This window comes from Oxyura jamaicensis, chromosome 20, assembly GCF_011077185.1.
Source record: "Oxyura jamaicensis isolate SHBP4307 breed ruddy duck chromosome 20, BPBGC_Ojam_1.0, whole genome shotgun sequence".
Classification (NCBI taxonomy): domain Eukaryota; kingdom Metazoa; phylum Chordata; class Aves; order Anseriformes; family Anatidae; genus Oxyura; species Oxyura jamaicensis.
In genome coordinates this window covers 2,659,857-2,681,550 of record NC_048912.1, presented here as the reverse complement: position 1 = coordinate 2,681,550, position 21,694 = coordinate 2,659,857, and the positions used below count along the sequence as shown (strand labels likewise).

Sequence of the window (21,694 nt, the reverse complement as noted above, 5' to 3'; positions counted from 1 at the left end):
TTGGTTGATCACAAGTGGGATTTTGGCAAAATCTTTGCTATAACATTTCATCAGCTCTAACCATCAATCTTGCCCCTTCTCCCTCACTGTAAGCTCTGTGAACACTACCAACAACAGCATTTGACTTGACTCAAGTCAAGTCAAATTGGCCCTTTTTGGCCCTTGCATGACCTGTAGAAACAGGGTAAAAACATTGCATCTTCTTGGACTCTCTGACTTTCTAATAAGGGCATTTAATGTAAAACTGTGCATGCTACAGCCAGAAAGGCAAGACAGTCCAAGGAGACAAGGAGATAATTAAGAAAGGAGTTTGTATGCTAGACATGACATACTTCATGTATTTCATATTTCTTTGTGAAACACTTGGCTCACTGGAGTGTTTTGTTGCAGTCAGCACTGGCCAAATTGCTGAGTTGTGGGGTTACACGGCCATAGGTGCTCTCTGCAGTGAAGTACGTTTGTTTGCATGCAGCCAAAAAAGGTGTCTGCGTGCCATTCTGAAATGAAGAAATAATAACCCCTCCCTCCTCCTTGCAGTAAGTGTAGTCATCTGTTGATCTTCTCACATGGAGAAAGGTAGTTAAAGTGATGGAAGCAAGGTTAATACCTGGATCTCTGCTTGGAAATAGGCCAGTAAAAAAGAGCTAATGACCCCAAAGTGCAGGAGATGAGCAATTAAAATTCCTCTAGAACAAGGAGGCTTCTGGTGCTTTTCCATGAACTTAAGGTAAAGTCTGGGTTTGTGCTCACTGTCACATTTTAGTTCACAAAACTAAGTGTGTAAGTCACAAAAGTTTTTGTAGAAGTGATTCAGTGAAATAATCTGCTGTTTACCTAGGATCATCTACAGATGTCCTGGGACATCGTGCAAACTTCTTTTTTAATATATGCTCAGTGGAATTGAATCTACAATGACCATGTGAGACATGTTTAGTGGAAGTGATTCTCATGTGCAATTCATATGCTGTCCATTGAAAACACGAAGTTTGGAAAAAAAGGGACCTGTGTATCTGGAAAGCAGAAAGTTAATGCCTGGCAGAGCTCAGCTGTGAATTTCACATGAGAGAAAAGAAGAATGAATTAAAAGTGAACATGGACATACTGGAAAAAGTCCAACAGAAGACCACTGAGATGATCAAGGGACTGGAGCACATCTCCTATGAGGAGAGACTGAGGGAGCTGGTGCTGTTGAGCCTGGAGACCAGGAGGTGCAGAGAGGATCTTATCAATGCATATAAATACCTGAAAGGAGGATGCAAAGAAGATGGAGCTAGGCTCTTTTCAGTGGTGCCCAGTGCTAGGGCAAGAAGCAATGGGCACAGACTGGAACACCAGAGGTTCCCTCTGAACATCAGGAAGTGCTTCCTTACTGTGCAGGTAACAGCACTGGCAGAGGTTACCCAGACAGGGAGGTTGTGGAGATCTTCAAAAGCCCCCTGGACATAGTCTAGGTGCTTCAGGAGTCCCTGCTCAAGCAGGGAGGTAGGATCAAATGACTTCCAGAGGACCCTTCCAACCTTACCGTTCCTGTGATTCGGTGAAATCTGGGGTGCATCTCAAGGCCTGATACCTCTTTTTTTAAAATTTATTTTTATTTTCCACTGCACACAGAAGTGTGGGGTTATTTTCCTTTCACAGATTGAGAATATGTTTCCTTTGAAAGCATGATTCCAAGTAGTTTAAGGAAAGAGCTTCTGTAAGACCTTTCCTACCCCTTTTTCCTACTTAAGACTTTTTATCTTACTGTGGTATCCCAAAGGTTGTGTTGTGATTGATCTTTTTTATCCTTAGCATAGGTTGTATGCTCTCAACATGGTATGGCAGTATCTGACAAATGATGCCTTGTAATGGTGCAGTTTTGAGTAAATAAAAGAATTCTGGGTAAGACTGAGCCTTTAGGAGAGCAGAGCTGTCTCTCTGCCATGGTTATGGTGACAAATGTAAAACATTTGTACAAAGGGAATATATTGGTCACCAGCTGTTATTATAAGCCTTCCACATTACTTAATGACCAGAGCAGGCCTTAGGCAACCAAAGCAGGGGACGGTATGGCCCCTAAGTGCCTCTTACAGCCTTGTAAAACCAGAGCATGGTCTTGCCCTCTCTTATCTCTAAAGCTACTTGCGAAACAAACATGCTGTATTTGGCCCGCTAACCATAGATGCAAACCACTGCAGAGCTTGAGGGTGTTTCATTAGAACTCCATTAAAAATGAACAATCTTTTTTTTATTATTATTTTTAAATCAGAATCCACAGACTGAAACCTCACAATATAAAACCTAGCCAGTCTCCTTTGCCTTTCTTGTGGCTATCAGCATGCGTTGCTTTTAATCTGCAACAACTGCAAAAGTTAGGAGTGGCAGAATACTTTTACTTGTTTATCTGTTCATTTAAACAGCTTTAAAACCCCGCACGAAGCTGAGCATAGGCTCGTGAAGAAGAACTAGCAAAGGCTCGGCGTGGCATTGTTTTGTTCTGCTTTTAGATGCAATTTTATCCTTTGCTGCAGCAGGCTGTTCCTCTTTCAACAGCTAGGCTCTTCAAAACCATGTGCTTAGGATAGCTTATAAACTGCCAGCCTAGATGCAGATGATTATGTCTGGCAGAATGTCTTTATGGTATTGGTGGTAAGGGAAAAGCATGTGCAGTGCTATTGAAAGCTGCTGGAAATATGAGACCTGCCTGGTGCCTCATGCCATCCATGATCAGTGATGGTGGTTCTGAAGTGACAGCCTGCTTGATACTGGTTTCAAACTATTTCCCCTTAGAAGTGGCAAGCTGGATGGATATCTAAAACAAACTTTCAGAGAATGTAAGACAGATGAACTCTAGAGTTGTATTTTGAGTTGATACTATTAGGGCCTGGGGTAGTTACATCTGAAAGCACCCCTAGCCTATGCTAGCACCAGTTGTTAGTGAGGTATCTACATATAGATGCCAAAAAAGGGTCAATAAATGGATGAAGAAAGGGAAAATAGACCATTGCTTAAATATGTAGGAAGATCAACAGAAATTCATGAGGGCCTGCTGTCATCAGGAGCCAGGTGAAACACAGGTGACATGTTCTCTGTGGTGTCACTCATGTTTCAGGGAAGCAAGTGGCAGTAAACCAAAGTCACCATGGAGCCAAGTTCATAGCTGTGGTCTGATGGAGCATCCAGGTTTAGCACAGATAACCTCAGCCTTGCAAATTTGACATCCTTAAACTAGTAAAACATTTTATTTTTAATTCAGAAACTATGAATCTCACCTGCTCTTTCAGCCACACAACAAATTGGATAGACAGAAGGGGCCACATTCTGAAAAGTTATATTTAACTCTGGTCACCTAAGCTGCGTTTGGAAAGCAGGCAGGTAGGAAAGTTCATAAAAATTTGCACTATTAGGATGATAGTATGGAGTGTTTGCAACTGCTTTCTTTTCAGCCATCTTTCTTTTACCAAGACGCATTGAGAATTCAGAATCTCAGAATACTTGGCAAACCGATAACTTCAGCATCTTTTGGCACACTCTAACCTAATCATACTGAAAAATTGTGTTTGATCTTTATTCTCTAGTTCTCTAGGGTACTACTTGTTTATGTATAAACAAATTCACATTTTGAAATGAAAAGTTGATTGTACTAGGAGAAAAACCTTTAAAATGTTTCTGCAGCTTTGAGATAATTATTTTTTCTCTCCCTTTAATTTTTTTTTTTTTTTTTTTTTTTTTTGCAGTTGGATAAAGCATCAGCCTAATGTGTTTCTGTGAAGAGTTTCAAAGTTGGTATTTCCCAGTGAAAGAATACTAGAGCACGTTTTCTATCTTGTGCTACCTGAGGTTACGTGGACCCAGCAGACCTGGCTGCAGGCTCCAGGAGCAACTCACATCATGACCTGAACTGTGAGGCTCAGCTGTGCTTTCCTTCATGCTCAGCACGGTACAGGTACCCAGTTTTAACAGCTCTAAAGGGGTTACAGTGCCTAACTGTGTTAGTGTCAAATATAGCTCCATTTTACCTCTTTAATTCCTGCTTTTCTCAGTTAGGAAGCCCATTGCCGGGGCACGGCACAGGGTGCTGAGCCTGCGACCTCTCTCCTGTGCCTTTAGAATGGGCTCACACCGGTGCCCGGGCATGCCGGCTCTGTGCGGCACGGCTGATGAAGTGAAGGGACCACGTGCTGCTGGCTCTGAAGCGAAAACAATCACTCTGAAATCTCAGAGCTTCCTTAGAAATGTAAAAAAATGGGGTGGGAGCATAAGTTAATTGTGCTTTTACACACTGTTATACTTGTCACTGTGCCAGACTCTACATTTCTTCCAAGGGTGAAATGAAAACTCCAAATTCATGTGGTTATGAAACAATTTCAGTATGAGCACTCAGCAAAGAATTATAAAGTGGGAAAGACACAGTCCTGTGTCTCAGCTGGTTGAGAAGGGCATGAATTGATCAAGGCTTCTTCCAGCTTGGAGGAGCCTTCTGGAGTGTATTGAAACCATTCTGCATCTGTATGTTGAGTGTATATAAGGTACTAAAGAAAAGCTGATTTGTTATGACAATTCCTTGATTAGGAGATGAGGCAACTGGCAGAAGGCATCACTGTCACTCCAAGAAATCTCATTTCCTTGCAACTAGAAATTTAGGAAATGAGTCTGGTTTGCCCTGATTTACACCAGAATAAACTCATACATTGGGAACATGGCAAGAAATCACTGGCACTGGAGGGTGCTCCTAACGAAACAGTGATCACAGGTGGAGACCTTGATGAACAAGGACCAAACACCATTTTCTCTGCCTGCAGTAACACTGCCTGAGGTACCTGAAGGTATATGTAAGCTAAGCCGGGGTCAGCCCCACTTTTTGTTACTTCTGAGACCAAGGAAGTGCAATGCCAATTTAAAATCAGGCTTTCTCTTGTGCTTCCATCCTGACCACATGTGCTTCACTGAGGCTGGAATTACAAGGTCAGTCCTGATTGCATTACCGTGAAAGGAGAACCAGTCCCAAATAACTGTCTCATTGGACAAGTAGTGTTTTGCTTATTTTTGTTATTAGAGATGAGTCAAAGGTCAAAAAAGTGCTGAAGGATGGGGTCAAAATACCCCGAGGCCAAATCAAAACTGGAGCCAATCCATGTTAAAAACTTGAGTGTGCCTAAAGTTAGCACCTTCCGAGCTGCTCTTGTAGGCACACAAATCCACATCCTTGAAGATGCTTGGTAGCCTAACGCCCACTTGGGTGCTTAACTCCCACTGATAACACCGTGTGCTAATTTGGGCACCCAGGTTTCCATGTAATGTTCTTACTATGAAGAGCAGTTGGTCCTGAGGGAAAACATTTACATAGATGACAGCTATTTGCAGGAAAATGAAAAGTACTGGGTGAAGAAGGAGGTTTTGACATTGTGTGAAATATGGGGTTTACACACAGTAGTTTTTGCTGTGTGTATATAAATGGGTGATTTACCATATATTGATTCACACACCATTTGTAAGTGTCTCATTTATTTATTTGCAGAGATGTATGGAAACCATGGTTTGAAAAGCAGTTTGCATAACATCTGGTATGTCAACAATGTAACCTTTCAATTTACTCGTTGGTGAAAATGTCAATAGAGCGAACCTGAACTCAGCATTGGTTTACACAAATTTCCTGGCAGACAAAGCAGGAATGATTTGCATGTCAGTGTAAGTGACACGTGCCCTCCAGTTTTGAGGAGCTTACACAGCTCAGAGGTATAAACAGCACAGAGCACATGGTTGGTTCCTTACAGACTCATGCTGGCAGCACAAACTGCATGTATTTGTGGAGTGTGAAACTCTAGCGCATTTTGACTTCCAGTTTTTCAAAACTGGCTTTTGATTTTTCACTGCAAATGCTTTTTTTTTTTTTTTTTTTGGACACAAAAAAAATTTAAGAGTAAAATTGTAGACCTAACGGTGGCTTAAATCCTGTTAGTATGCAATCCACGAGCATATTTTTTCAATTACTTTTACAGCTTATGTGTTTCCTACGGGCAAAGATATTGTACTGGGATACAAGAGAGGATTCTTGATCACTGTTAATCATATGCCAACAGAAATAAAATAATGGTATATTATTTACAGCTCTTACATTGCTGCCTGTATGAGACAGGTCACATAAGTCATGTCCGTGACTCGTTTTGAGGCAGAGAAGTATTAAATGCTGTCAGAACTGACTAGCAGCAAGAATTTCCCTTAAACACAGAACCAGTCCACCGATGGCATCAGACGTTCTTGCTTGATGGGAGGGAGCCAAGGCCTCTACAGTTAAGTCACTGCCCAGTTCTTCTCATCAAACTACGCATGTGAAAAGGCAGGAGACCTGGTTTTAGAAAAACGCCCAAGTCAATGTTGTTCCAGCCCATGAAGTGACACGAGTGGGGGCTGAGAGGACAGGTCTCACCTTCCTCCCCTCTTCCTCTCCTCCCCTAGTACCCCACCCCAAAGGTTTGCTTTACGTTTGGGATTTCAGTCGAGATACCAAAAAACGGTGGGGGATGGAGGGGAAAAGGAGACAGTTATTTAACCAGTTTGTGTATGCTTAAAAAACAACAACAACAACAACAACAGATGCTATCTGTTTCCTGTTGTTCTGCCCACACTGTTCAGTTTGGATTTGATCTGGGTGGTGTATGTGTATGAAGGAGGGAGGGAGTCACGCTTTGCCCATCTATTATTGCCTGATAACTTTAAAAAAGTTAAAGCCACGTATGACCCCACGCTCTCAGCTAAGAAAAACTCAGGACTGCAGAGCAGCACCCCTGCCCTGCAGTTTAGGCAGATCTTGAGATGCTCTCAGATTTCTCAGGATTCTGTGATCTGATTTTTTTTATCACTTCTTCAAAAATCACATTAACTGGGCAAGCAGTTGTGATTATAATGAGATTTAAATGAAAGTTTTTATTGAGCCATGGGATGTTTTAAGCAGATATGCCAAATGAACAAGCTTAGTGTTTATCCAGCAGATAAGATGCACATGAAGCTGCCAGAGAAAGTCTCTGTAAAAGTTATGGGAGAAGGAAGGAAGTGATGGGCAGTATTAGGTAGGGGAAAGCAAGGCAGGAGAGGAGAAGGCAGATGAGAAATGTTTGTATTTGTAGAGAGGTAATCACAGAATGGTGTAGGTTGGAGGTTATCTGCTCCAACCCCAAAATACTTAAAGTGTTCTACTTACATGAAGGAAGTGTAGCTGAGGACTTTATTGGCTGATGTTGTTTTTTTAATGTGCCTAAACAATAATAACAAAAACCCTATAAATACGTGAATGGCGCTGAAGTTTATTTGTTTACTTACTGAGTGGCATGGGACTCCTGCAGAGTTTTCCCTCCAGCTGTGTCGACTCAGGACCCTGCCTGACGGGAGCTCTGTGTAACATTTCGTACAACACAGAGTATTATTTAGAGTCCCGGGCACACTTCCCACTGCATTAAAATCAAATTGAGTTCTCACAGGTCACGTTGCTGGCCTAGATGGTACAGTCCTCTTAAGGGTCTTTCCCCTTTCCTCTTTCTGCTGTGCATTCGTTCTTTTCCTTCAGCTGGTTTAGAAAATGAGGTCACATCTGAGCTGGGTCCCTGATCCCATCAAGTTTCTTTGCTCTGTAGCCAAAACCTGCCCAACTCTCTTTCTCTCTACTGTATTTTCCCTGCAATGTTAACTTGCTCTGCTCCTTGTTTACACAGATGGAGGCTACACGTTTAACTGCAAAAACAAAAGTACATAACTGCATCTGCATAACTTCGGCACAAGTGTGCAGCCTCCTCTCTGTGACCCCTGTTTCGCAGCCTTAGGCCAGATTTTAGCTTCTTGGCTTCAGCGTCCTGGAAAGATGCGAAGCCCCTGAGCACCCACTTGACTGCTCTCTTTCATTTTAATGCTTTCTTATCTTTACTGCTTTTCCATGCTTTGGACTACTGACAAAGCAAGAAAGGGCTTCTCAGGCTGAAAAACGGACATCATCACCTAAGCCTCCTTCTAATGCACAGCTGCCAGACTTTATGCGTGCGCACGGGTTTTGATGGAGATACTGAGCTGGGTGTTCAGGCACTGCACAGAGCCCAGTGGAGCACGCTCATCGGGGGAGACCGGATCTCCTTGCCTTGTTACTCGCAGAGATGTAGGAGGGCTGGAAGCAAGGCTTCTGACAGCGGGTGTTTGGAGGGGAAGGCTGGCAGCTGCCTCCATGCCCAGGAGGCTTCTTTCACTGGTGCTATGAAGGCAAACAGCAGTGACTTAGAGGGTTTGGTCTGACTGGAAATGAGGTGCAGAAAAGAATAACAGGGGAGAAATAGAATAGAGCAACAGTTAGTTCAGAGGAGAGGATGGTATGAGCTTGAGTTTCATTTTAAGGCTCTGATTTATCTGAGCTGAGGATGGCATCAGCTGAAATTCAGAATGAAACTAGGACACAGACTTAATTGCAAAACCAGCTGAAACCACAGGATTCAGTCAAAGAATATTCTCACTCATTTGAGGCTGGCATAGGGTTTCACTCTGAGCTTCAGCAGGAGGTTTTGGGGCCCCCAAAGCAGATTCAGGGGGTTAAAATTCAGTTGTTTTCTCAAATTCAGCCCTGGACTAGCAGAAGTGTTGAGGGGGATGATTGCAGAGCAGCCACATGAGCAGGAGTGACAACTGGCTGGCACACTGCTTTTCCACCTAACAGTGAAATACATCGGGGATATTTCGTAACTGTTAGTGTAAATAGATATGGTCATCCTAAAATACCTCCATTCAATGCCATGACAACAAGTGACACCAAAAAGCCTAAGGTCAACAGCTGTTTCTCTTGAAAAAAAAAAAAAAAAGAACCAAGAACCTCAGACCTACTGAGACTGGCCGGCCACAGTGCTTAGGCTGTTCTCCTAATTGTCAACTGGTGATGGCTGATTCCTGGAAATAACCAGAGAGAGAGAGGTCTGTTCCTAACATGAGCAGACTTGTGGTTGTGTTGACAAAGCCAAAACAACAGCTTCGAGCAAGTCATTCCAGCAGTATCATCCCCTCGCCTGTCACTGTGTCTCTGCTGCTCCCTCAGAGAATATCTTCTGCTGAAGACATTTATCCCACTTTGGATTTCTCCCCTCCTGCCAATATATTCTTTTGTTTCGTTTTGTTTTGTTTTCTCTAAAGCCATGCTTTTTCTGAATTTCAGGAGCCAGATGTGTACTTTTTTTGGCTCTTGCCCGACTCCCTCATTATGACAGGGACAAAGACTTGCAGGGGAGAAGCTGAAGAGCTTTTGGTTCTTTTGTATTCACTTTACATTTTTTTGTACTTCTTGTATTTAGCAAAGCTGAAAATGCCTGAGGTTGAGAGACATGTTGCCTTCAGACCTAAACTTTGTGCACTGGAGCTGAGGGCCTGGTGCAAAGCCCCGTTGTCTCAGGGAAGTGGGTGCTGCTGAGCTGAGCCAGGTTTCTGGTGGTGCATTGCCTGCTGGCATGGCAGAGAGGTGAATCCTGCTGCTGGGACAGACAGGCAGCTAAAACATGCAGATTTCTATGAAACGTGCAGATTTTTTGGTGCCTTTGGTGTTTGGAGCCTATGGGAGTGAAACTGGACTTTTCACTTCTGCTTTTCATGCGCGTATTTAGGGTGATGCATGTATGGCGTGGAGTTTTGCAATCAGTAGATTTCCCCATCAGGATTAGCTTGTTTCTTCACCTTTACAAGGGCTAAATGGGCATCATTTCTGGGCAAAAGATACAGTATTATATTGGGGGGAAATCCAAGTAAAATATCTGAATGTTATTTGTTTTACAAGCAATGACATGTTGGTGTTTATTGTTTCTGAAGGCTCTTTTGTCAATCGGACAAGGAATAATCGTGCCATCTGTTGCAAGTTATTGTCCCCCAGAGTTGTTTCACACAGTTTGGAGTTTGCTTTTTTCATCCACCACAAATAAAGCCTGGAATGATCTCCCTGTCCCCACAGAGGTGAGCGGGAACCTCCTGGGAAAACACTGCAGGCTCCAAGAAGAGGTTCAGCAGAAGCAGGGGGCTGAGTACAACCACGGGGTTGGGTGGTGAAACTCAAAATCCAAACCCCGCTGAGGTCCACAGGAGATGATAAAATAGTTGTTTCATGAAAACAAAAACAAAGATCTCAACCTTCTGAACTGCTATTTGGGTTCCAGGCTGTGTCAGGGATGCTCGTGTTGGTGTCTGCGGGTTTGCGCCTTGTTGACACCTCCGGTGCTGCTGCAGGGAGCCAGCAGGGCCACAGCCAAGGCGGCTTTCCCTTTCAGCCCATCTGCCTTTATCAGGGAAGAAATACTGTCTGTTTGTTTAGGTGAGGTATTAGTCTGCCCCCAGAGCTCCAGGTCACTGTAAATGTAGCACAAGCCCTATTTCCTGTTAGGAAAGGGGAAAAAATATGCCTGTGAATTATCTCTGATGTGCTGCCAATTGTCAGAGAAGATTCAATTTGGTGGAGAATTACTGTGCTCTTAAAGAGCTGCACTAGTGACAGAGATTTAGGGCAGCTACTCCTGCCAGAAATGGGAGATTTGTCTTTGATTTCCATAAAGCCAGCATGGGGACTGGTGGCCAGTTGCCCCTTCGCATTGCTGGAGAAGTGAAGGGGTTGGAGGGGGGACGAAGCAGCACGTCAGGTTAATGGGACGCTGGTTAATGGGATGCTGGTGAGCCCCTCCGTATGGCAGGAGGGCAGGACAGGGACTTCAGACTAAGGCTGGTAGGTCCTGGGGCAAAGCTGTCTGCCCATGCTCTGCTATGAAAAAGGACAACTATTGGCATCTTCTTGCCACCTAGCCCAAAAGCCAGACCAAAAGAGACAAGAAGCTGCTCTGTGTGTGTGATGCACACGTGTTCCCTGATAATCCAATAAAGTAAATGTGACCTGTGGAGTGACCCAGAGCTGCTACAACAAATAGTGGGGTAGATCACTCGTTATTTTCCTTTCCTTTGCATTTCCTGGATGAAGGCCAAATCCAGCTGTCATCGAAGTGGGGAATGTCTTCCACAAATGCATCTACAGGAGGACAGGCAAACTAGATCTACACATTTGGTCTGTTTTATGATAGGAAAAAATACTGACAATGAAGCTGTTTCCCCTTATTTGTCATTATGTTTACTGCGAAGAGAAACAACATTTAAATTTAGGCCTGGGTGAAGGCCCGGTGCCCTTACAAAGGTTAATGATGATGGAGTAGTCCAAGCAACATCTTTGCCTTCTGAAGCATTCATCCTCCAAACTTCTTTGTGGCAAAGAAACTAAAGAAAATATGTCTATGGACTACATCCCATGAACTTTCCCATATGTTGATGGGATATCAGATAGGCACTTTGCAACCTGGCATTCGTGGTGTGTTAGTGTGCCAGTGCCGAGGCTCCTACGGAAGAGACCATCTTTTTCTTGCTAGCCTTAGTGGCAGAGTACTCATTAAATAAAAACTGTGCAATCCATAAAAATAACCCTCAAGAGGCCTGATTTTTACTTAGCGTACTACTGCAGACAAGCAATGTTTGGTTGGAGGGAGACCAAAAGAAATGCAGAAAAGCAATTTGGAAGAAGGCAAATGCTTTTAGGTCCGTTTGGTCCCCTCTCCTAGTTGCTGTCATGAAGCTGCTGGGGTGATTCGAGTGTGATCCACCCAGAGCCTGACCCTCTGGTTCTCTCCCCCCAGCATGGACCAGAAGGCACACTTTAAATGCTCTCTCTCAATCTATGGGCCCTCACCCTGGTAATGTCTAAGCATCTCTCTGAATCAGCAAGGGCACGCCTAACATCAGCAAAATTATCCTCTCTGCAGTCCTTTGAAATCACGTAGACACCTCCTGTGCTACCGTCCAGGCTTCCAGGTGGAGCCATGGAGGTTTACCAAATTCTCTGGAGCTGTTTTTATAATTCATCAAGGTTCTGCCAAACGTGCTGGAGCTCAGCGGGGTGGGAGGGCCTGAGCCCAGCAGGTGCTGGGTTGCAGCACGGTGATGCACAGCACTCCTGTGGCCACCCCCGCGGGATGTTCCCGGCCCTTCGGCTTCCCCCAGGAGTGCCTTGTGCTGCAGGAGGTACAGGGACTGCTCCTAGTATTAATACCAGTTTCTGTCTTTTTTTTTTTTTTTCTTTTTCTTTTTTTTTTTTTTTTGGTGCCCCTGTGTTTCAGAGTAACTCTGTTGAATTTGGAGGAAAAAAATAATAAAAATGCATCATTTATTTCATCAAATGTTAATTAACAGTATGTAGGGTCAAAAGCCAGTGCTGCAGATGGCTACAAGGTGGTGACTTCTCTGTGAGCCATCGCAATCATTGCATTGTGCCAATCTTCCTCCCTCCCTGTCCCTTTCCACCTCTCAGACATTTGTTGTCACCATCCCCAGCTTTTGAAGGAGCCGATCAGCTATGATTTCTCTCTTGTTCCATTAACCATTGCTGCTGCCTCCTAAACTTGTTCTATTGTTAGGATCCTCTTGCTTTCCGTTATTGCATTTCTGCTACAATATTATATACATATATACACATGCATGGTAGGCCAGGTCTCTCTTTCCATCTCTCTTTGCCTATGTTCTGAAATCTCCTTTAGAGGTGTCTCTGTCTTTCCAGTCACTCTAAATCCTATTAGACCCTTTTGTTGTTTTAGTCAACTGAAAAATATGCCATTATTGCTTGAGGAAGTTTTTGAGATCCCTTTCAAAAGGGTAAAATGGACTTAATCCATTTCCTGCATGATAAATCCATTTTAAGGTTCTTGGTCTGTCTGCACCAAAGATGTCAAAATTTAATGCTTTAAAATCAATGTGATTGATTTTTTAATATACTTTTCAGCCTAACACTCTAAAATACTTTCTTACAGTTTAAAAACACATGTTCACAGTAGACCAGTTCTGTTTAGATGTAGGTGGGCATACATGAAATACCCAGGGAAAAGGTATCTGCTACAAGTGTCGTGAACTGTTGGGTAAAATAGCTATTACTCACCAAATCTAGGATCTTGTTCCTGGGGAAAAGATAATTTCTCCTGAAAACATCTGCAGGGTAAAGTTTATTCCCCTCTGTCAGCCTGAGTAACAAAGTAAGGATGTTGTAATAAATGATGGCAGGGGCTGAAAAAGATGTAAGAGGATGGAGAAGAAATCATTAATCCACTGCACCAACTCTGCTGCATCTGATAACAGCCAGCAGATACTGGACTGCCAGCACATCGCTTTTATCCATAGGTGTATCTCCTCATGGGCACTGTTTGTTTGCCTTGGCTTGGGTGGTTTTTGATTTGATTTGTTTTGTTTTCTTTTTTTGTATGTTTTTTGTTTGTTTTTGTTTTTCTCCAGCAGCTCTTAATCTCGTCCCTTCTATGACAAGAGTCACATATACAGGAGAACCCATCTTTGGCTCTGATCTTAGCATCTTCCTCTCCTGCAAGACTAAGGATTTCCTAAAAGTCTGTCCCTGCTTCTCCGGAGTACACGCTGCTGCAGCTCCATAGGTAGCCCACAGAAAACAGTTTAACAAGGTTACCACGGTGTCACACTGAAAGTAGCCAGCAATTCTTTTCAGTTTATTATTTGTGCTGTTAATTATGACCTGGAAATTTGTATCGTTGTATAACCAGATGTCAGTTCCTTCAGTTCCTACAAAGCGTCTATTTTTTTCCCCTTCCCCCTCCTTTGCTGGCTATCCAGAGAAATGAAAAGCCCACAACGTGAGTTCATGCTCCTAACAAGATGAGTATTGTCAGGAATATACAAGCTGTGTTTTTTTCTTTCTGAATCCTGAAAGTGAAGAAAAAAGAGCTTTGATGTATCCAAAGCTCTGTTATTCTTTTTCCTTCTTTGAGCTAATAAAAGGTATCATTATATTATCACACTTGTGTCCTTTCCATGTTTGTTCTGGCCCATATTCTGCTCTGCAACAAGAACATAAAACATCCCATGAGAAATCCTAGGTTAAGTTTATTTGACTTTTTTTTTTTTTTTTAAACCTATGTTGTAATCAGTATTGTTTTGCTAACTTAGTTCACCGAGGTAGTTTTTGGTAAAAGCAAAGATTTGCTTAAGTGGCCAGAAAGAAAACACATATGACTGGTTTATGCCTTGCCACCCTGAATCGTAATGCTTTGTTTATTATGACTTTGGGCATGTTTTATTGGCGAGTGGAGAGGTCACAGCCTCGCATTTAGAACCTGTATTTGTGCTTTACGGGTTCTGGGATTTGAAACCACAAGCAGCCACTGAACTTTTGGCTGCCTTAGGTAACAATTGCACGCTGTGACCAAGTGGCCAGACCAGGTCATCTCCACTGTGCTCAACCTACTGCAATCAGAAGTGTGACACGGCTCAGGGACCTCTGAAAGAGCAGACTCCCAGACTCTGCCCTTTTAATATTCCTAATTTCTGAGCTTTCTAATTAACCTTTTATTTTGGAAATGGATGGTACTCCATGTTTTCATACCCTGCCTGGAAAATACTTCAAGGATGCGCCCACCTTCTGTATTGATGGATCCCATGGTAAGAATGGAATAGAAGAGACTCCATTCTACAGGTGGGAAACTGTGTTTGGGATCAGCCTGAGCCTTTGTATTTCCAAAGGAATCAGTGACCAAACCAAGGCACCTTCACTTCTAGGGTTGTTTTGTTTAGCCTTAGACAGCAGTGCCATGGTGCTCAGTGAGAGCAGTCGCATTGCCGGGGAACACCGGGAGATGTAGCAAGCCTGGAGAGACTTGAGACAGGTTTGCTTTAAATCTGTATAAAACAGAGGGGTAAAAATTTCTCATACAAAGCATTTAGTGATGTGATGGATGTTAAGGTGTATGAAGAACAGCCATGTGCTAATTGTTGTGCTCTTTAATTTGAAAGATGAGCAATTATAAAAAAGCACAAACATGCATTTACTGCAATCAGTGAAATTGCAAAGTTCCGCCCCGGATGCTGCATGTTCAGGTGTTTACTGTCATGTGTTTCATGTACAGCCTGAGTCTGGATACTCAAAATGAATTCAAAGTGAAGTTTTCTTTCACATTCGTTGTGCATCCATGGCAGATGCCAAATTTGAAGCAAGATCTAAGAATAAATGAAATCTCATTACCCTAATGGTTTGTACCTGTTTCAAAGTGGAGTGAACTGAGGTGCAGAGAATTTGTGTGCATTATGTCTCTCAAGAGATAGAAACCCACAGGATTACAGCGAAGCTACAACAAACAGGCACCGTTGGCCAACATTCACTCCAACATCTCCTTTAGATATTTCCAAATTCAGCATGTTTAGTTTCCCCCCTCCAGACTATGTCTGTTAAATACCATTTTTCTTCAGTGCCTTGCTGGGATGAGGATAAGAAGTGTGTTATTCTGTAAAATCCCTCTGTGGATAGCCTGGTTCAGTTTTCACCTCCATTGTTTTGCTCTAGATAGCATGGAGCGAGCTACTGAGCATCAGCCCTTTAACCTCGGTCTTTCTCTCAGAGAATGAATGCAGTGAAATTTGTCCTGCCTGAACCAAGTGATCCCTTCAAATGTAGAATTACTGGATTATAAATACAATAAAACTACACGATCTTCTTGCCAGGATGTATATTTTTTTCTTCCATTCTCTGTGTTTTCGGTGTTACTTTTTTCATGGCCATTTACTAAATGTATATGCATTCTTCCTACATACTTCAGTATCCAGCTTCAAGACTTCTCGTGGTTTCCCCAGGATTAACAAAACTATTCATAGCTCAGTCCTCAGGGAGAAGATACAGCTGAAAACTGCCCGAGGAGAGAGGTGGTCCTGCTGGCCCCATAAGGACAGGTACAGCTGTGCTTGATGTCCAGGACGCATTGGAGGGGCTTGGGGATCGATGAAGGAAATAATGATTCCTCCACAAGGTACTCTGCTATTTTGGGTGCTCCTAACCTTACTGCTGGTTTCACAAGCTTCTGAAAACTGAACAGCGTAAAGTTACATGGAACAGTAAGAGATAATGTATAAATGGATTAAAGAAATGGTTAAAAGCATCAAGTTGTCCCAGTGTGTGGACTCCAGGGGGGGAAAGAGACATATTAGAGAACATCCATAAAGCGTGTTGCCTCCTGACAAGACTGTTGGCAACTTGGGATGCCAGGGAAATACGGTGCAATACGACAGGGGAGCACAGTACTGTGTAACAGTGAAAGATCTTTTTTGTACAGATGGGACTATTTTTACATTTGCCCCAGCTCTCTCTGCCTGATAATGGTCATTTGCCCATCAGCCCGCAATGGGAAATCTCTCTCCACCAGTCCGTGTACATTGGCAGCAATTCCGCTTTCCGCTTTGAGAACAACCCGCTCTGCTACCAGCAGAAGCTGTGAGAGCTTTGCTTTGTTTGTTTTTTTTACCCCCCTATGAGGAGATCGTTCCCGAAAATGCTTATAACCGATCCTCACTTCAGGTATATGTTCCTCTCGTGGCTTCTTGAGCTGTGGTCTGTGGAGTATGAATAGCACATGAAGTCATTCCTGCTGATACCACAGGGAAACATTAGCAAAGCGTGCAACAGTTGGCATGTCAGTGGGGAAGGGCAAATGCACCGCACTGCCCTCTCTTTATCACAGCTGGTTGTAGAGTACAGCTCTGGCAGTTGGGTGTTTGCAGATCGATCTCTCTCATCTGGTTTCTTTTGTTTGTTTGTTTGACTGATTGATTGTTTTACCCCTTCCTTATTGGTGCGTATTCATTTAGCCCATCTTTTTTCAATTCCATTTCAGGCCTGATCCTGCGAGCACCAGCTGGCACAGTTGTGCAACCCGTTCTCTCATGCCCAGCGTGCATGTGCTCATGCCAAAGCAACCACCAGCCTTGGCCCCAGTTGAGCGCTCTCGTTCCTCCTTGCTGCAGGGCAATGCTCTCAGACGTGTGCAAAGAAGGGATGACAATTTGCTGGCCTGGAAGGGGACCAAGCGCATGTCTCCTGGGTAAGCCGGCTTGCACGTTAAGTGGAAACTTTCATTATTTACCAACCAGACAAAATGATTTTGCTATTGACAGAGGCTTCATTATGTCAGCCACTCCGTTCTTTGAAAACATGTACAAAACAGAGAGAGAGTGGTGGCAGGGAGGGGGAAATTCCATTTCTTCCTAAATTGAGTGGAAACATCTTCAGGAAAATTAAAGAAAAACCCGAGAGGAGGAGAAGAGCAAAAGAAATAACTGTAGCCAAAGCCACTTTCCTTTTTCTTTTTCAATCTCCTTTCCAACATGCTCCTGGTAAAATCATTACAAAGGCCGTTTATTTTTAAAATTGAAAGATTGGGGAGAGTCATAATGAGATATTATGTGTAAAAGTTGCACATAAATTTCCTTCTGTCATATTTTGGGCTCGCCTAACGCATCCCCTTGGCAGGCCTGAGGGAAGCTGATCGCTTTAGTATAGATTGTGTGTGCTTCAATAATATTGCCCAAGGACAGAGCTACTGGGTGGCTGAGTTGGCTACATGCTGATTTAAAAATTAGCTGGGCTTTTATTGGCCACAGTAAATTGTTCTCAAAAAGAGGAAAAAAGTTTTATATGGAACGGAGAAGCATGTTTGGAGCAAGACTCCTCTCCTTTGTCTTAGGGAATGCAATTTTTTACTCACTGGAGAACTTTTTGTTCTTTCTCACCTTTAGGGAAAGCTGTGGAAGAAAGGTGATGTGTCTGGGGTGTGCGATATAGAGGAAAAAGTCCTACATCGAGTGGCTGGGCTCTGGAGCCTTTCCTTAGGGGTCTCTCCACAAAGATCTTAAGGCTATGGACACAACATTACTCTACAGCCTGGTCTCACTCTCAGGTCAAAGGGATGAAGAGCTCTGTCTTCCTTTTTTAAGCAAATGGACACAAAATGCCATAAATTTATTACAGAAAAATCCTAAATTCTTTTAGGTATTGTGTTTGTGAAGTACTGTGAAATTTGCCATCATGTACGCAGTCTGGGATGTTTCCTTTCAGTCACGGGCTTGTCCTCAATTTTTTTGTTTTGCTGAGTTTGGTGGGCCCTGATTAAGGTTTTATTTTCTAATTTGTATTTAGTCATTGTTGTCCCCATCGGTCTGTATCTGAGGTTTTAGCGCTTCCAGGATCTCAGCAGAGTCAGGGTTCTTGGCAGCTGCCAAGAGCTGGGACATTTCCTTTTCCCTTTCTTTCTTGGTCTCAGCCAGAAACTGGTCTTCAAGGAGGATAAAGACCATCAAAGTGCACAAAAATAAATAGTAATTCATAACAGTCTTTGCTAATATTCTTAATTTAGAGCTCTGGAGTCCAAGTCCTAGCCACATCGCCTCTGTATTCCCTTTTTATGGAGCACTTGACCTATTTACTCACTTTTTGACCTAGTAGATGAAGAAATATAAGATGGAAAAGACATGACCAAAATGAGAGGTTTAAATAAGGAGCTTTTAGTGTGGGACAAGGCCAAATTCATTGTAACTGTAAACATGTTTTTTTGACGTGATCCTTATCTGAGTACCCTTATACTTTGGGCAAATTTGAGTGAATCTGAGCTTTGCATTCAGTCTGTGTCTCAGTCCTGTGCCAGACAAAAACCTAAACTGGAGCTTGGAAAACCAATACTTTATCTCAATTGCTTCAGATAATCGTCCTCTGAACCAAACCTCCCAAGCTCGTCCCATTGGGAGTTACAGTTAATTAAATTAAGATTTCACTTCTCTTCACCGATATCTTCATCTCTGGGTAGCAGCCCTGGGCAAGGTTGAAAGTGAAACTTGCTTCCTGTGCTTCAAGGCAGCTTTGTCTAAAATTGACTCCAGAATCAAAAGCACCATGTGCAGCTATTAAAGTACTCTCACCACAAGCTGCTCTGCCAGCATTTCTGAATACCTGGTTCCTACAGGTAACCCAGCGCGCTTTCATCTTGTCTGAATTGTAAAGGAACGCATCAGGGTTTATTAAAGAGTTTGTGTTGCTAACGTGTCATACATCATGCCATTAATTAAGAGAAATTCCTTTTTCCCCAGTTGGGTGGCTGCATAACGCTGCCAGCATGTATATATTATCCATCTCTCCCCACCCTGGCCTAACCCAAGCGCTGCATGACTGATTGTACCCCAGAGAAGCTCCAGCTTCTTCAGGTAATTTGATTGCTGAGTCTCCAAAACCAACGAATTAAAGAAACCTCCGTGTTGGGCTCTGCTCCCCTTGTAATTAGTACCAGAGCAAAGTGGGGTGCGGCGGGTACATGTGTTCCCAATCACAGCCCACACAATGAAAATGTTTTCTTTCTGGGACAATCTGAAGAAACCTCGTGGGGATTTGGGGCTTTTATATATATGTGTATGTAATAATAATAATTATCCTCATTAGAAAGCTAACTCCAAAGCTCGGCGACGTGCTTGAAAAATTGGTGAGAGAGCTGCCTGGTGTGCCAGGCACTAAGAGCCCACGCACGACCTCTCGCATCACTTGGGGTGCTCGGGGCAGCACATTTGGGGATGGACACAGACTGTCCTTTGTCCTTCTCTTTTCCCACCGTGGGCAGCACATGGAAAATGGCTGCTTTTATAACATTTTTCCATCCTGCTTTGATCATGCAGGGTTTCATTTACCCGGGGTGGTCAAAAAAGCAGCACGCAGTCACCCAGCAGCCCCCCAGCTCTCTGTGCTTCTCACTGACGCTGCCCCTCTGACTTCCTGGGGACCAGGGACACATAATGGCATGCCGGGCCGTTACTGTACAGAGGGTAGCAATATTCTCCCTCAGACTGAGCCCTAGGGTATAATTAGAGCTGCTCTGGAATTTTAGTCATTAAAAGTCTTTTGGTTAGAAAATGGCGATTCTTTAAAAAAAAAAAAACAAAAAAAAAAAACTTTTTCAGAGTTAAAGGGAAAAGTTTCTCGTGTCAAAGAGGGACAAACTCTGGAATAACTACCAGCCTTGGGTACAGGGGACCTGTGCTCAAGTCCCCGCTCCAGTGGAAGTACAGATTACTGATATATTAGAAAAAAAAAACAAAAAACAGCAGTCTAAAACAGGGGTGAACGATTCTGTGCTCAGCCAGTACATGGGAAAAAGAGGATCAAATTGATCCTCCCTGTTTCAGCAAGGAATCGTATTTATCAGACTATTTCCTATTTCTTGGGAAACAACCCAGTTTAAGGATTTGTGTGGCACTCAGGATTTGTGTGGATCTTTTTGAAAAGTGACTTTGAAACCCTGTGCAGGGAGGGATAACCCTTCTTCATGTGCCCTCACTGTGGTGAGCATGGGGCAGTTGTTAGTAGGAGAGCCGAAGCTCTCTGGTCACAGACAGACCTGGTTACCCAAACCATCTTGCAAACAATCAATAACAGCCTGGTGCTGTCATTGCATTACTAACTCAGTTCCTGCACGAATCCCACACACCACTAACAATAACAGTTCACTCCGTCACAAGATAAAACTGCTCCACTGGAGGTGGGACGCCTGACCCAGTGAGCCATTAGCCTACATACCACAACAAACAGCTCGCAGGCGAGCATCACTCGGTACCCAGCACTCATCGCAATGATCTAATGCTGCCTGAATGTGGCACTCCCAGGAGGAACTCCAGCATGCCAGTCGGTCCCATTGCCAGGAATGGCAGCGCTGCAGATATCCTACAGAAATGTTATTCTCTAGGTCGCAACGTGTCCTGGGCTGGATGGGGAAGAAAGGTGCCAGGAAAGCTGCATGGAAGGCAAGTCAGGTTTCCAACCTGTATGCATTTACAGGAGACAGAAAACAATAAATAAATAACCAGCGTAGACCACAATGCAACATATTTCATTACATTTGCTGAGCTCACTTCCTGAGCCATATATGCAAAAAAAAAAAAAGCTTTTTTTAATGAAGATTTTTGCTGCTGGTGAAGGACTTTACACAATTGCAGCTTCAGTGAAATCTAACGAGATTCTCTGGGAAAGGCTGGCTTTGATGAACGCTCAGATTTGGAAGAATTCTGGAAGAAATTACTAAAGTGGGACTTTTCAACATTTTTCATAAAGAAAGCTTTGTTTCTTATTTGCAGGTGATTTTATCATTTGAAATATGAATAGTGGTTGTTGTTTTTTTTTAGATAGGAAATAGTCAAATGCTGAAATAGTTTCTGAATTTCTCAATGTTTCTATAAACTGGATATAATTATTATATGTTATGTACAATTATATTATTGCAAAGTGATATATTTTTTAGATAAGATCTTCTAAAAGATCTGTTGAGATAAATGTTTCAGAAATGTCAAGGTCTTGCATGCAAAAAAATCTCTTACCTCTTCTTTCAAGTATCATGTGCTTGAAATGTGTTCTTTTTACATTTGGCTAAGTTTCCTATTGTAAGATTTTTAGCTTGCATTAAAAAAAATAATAATAAAAAAAAATAAAAAAAGAACTTTGGAATTTCATGTAGTGGCCACTGAAGACTTGTGCTACCAGCAAGCATTGCCAGAAGGTGCAAATCCAAGGAATCAAACAGGAAATCTACTGCTAGAACTTTGCTTTCGAGGAAAGTCCAGAAATTGGAAGAGTGAGCAGATCCATGAGTCGGTATTGCTGGGGCCTGGGCACTTGGTGTCAAAGGGGATGGGAAATGAATGTTGGGGTCTGGGACAGTATATCCAAGAAAACAGCCATGAAGAGAGAAGAAGGAAAGGAGCAAGTGTTTTCGTCTCTTGACTGGAGTTTGCATCAGTGCTGTATTCCCAAGGAGACTGGGAGGCTGGGCGAACCTTCCAAGAGATCAAACAGCAATGTCTGCTTTAG

The 21,694-nt window shown here is 43.1% G+C and overlaps 1 long non-coding RNA gene across 1 annotated transcript; it reads left to right on the top strand.

Moving 5' to 3' along the window:
• Window positions 1-3,269: 3,269 nt before the first annotated feature.
• On the top strand, window positions 3,270-8,677 carry LOC118176935. Its single transcript, XR_004755588.1, has 4 exons — window positions 3,270-3,354; window positions 3,717-3,925; window positions 5,498-5,543; window positions 6,209-8,677. It is a non-coding gene; the product is annotated as an uncharacterized LOC118176935 (long non-coding RNA).
• Window positions 8,678-21,694: the final 13,017 nt, after the last annotated feature.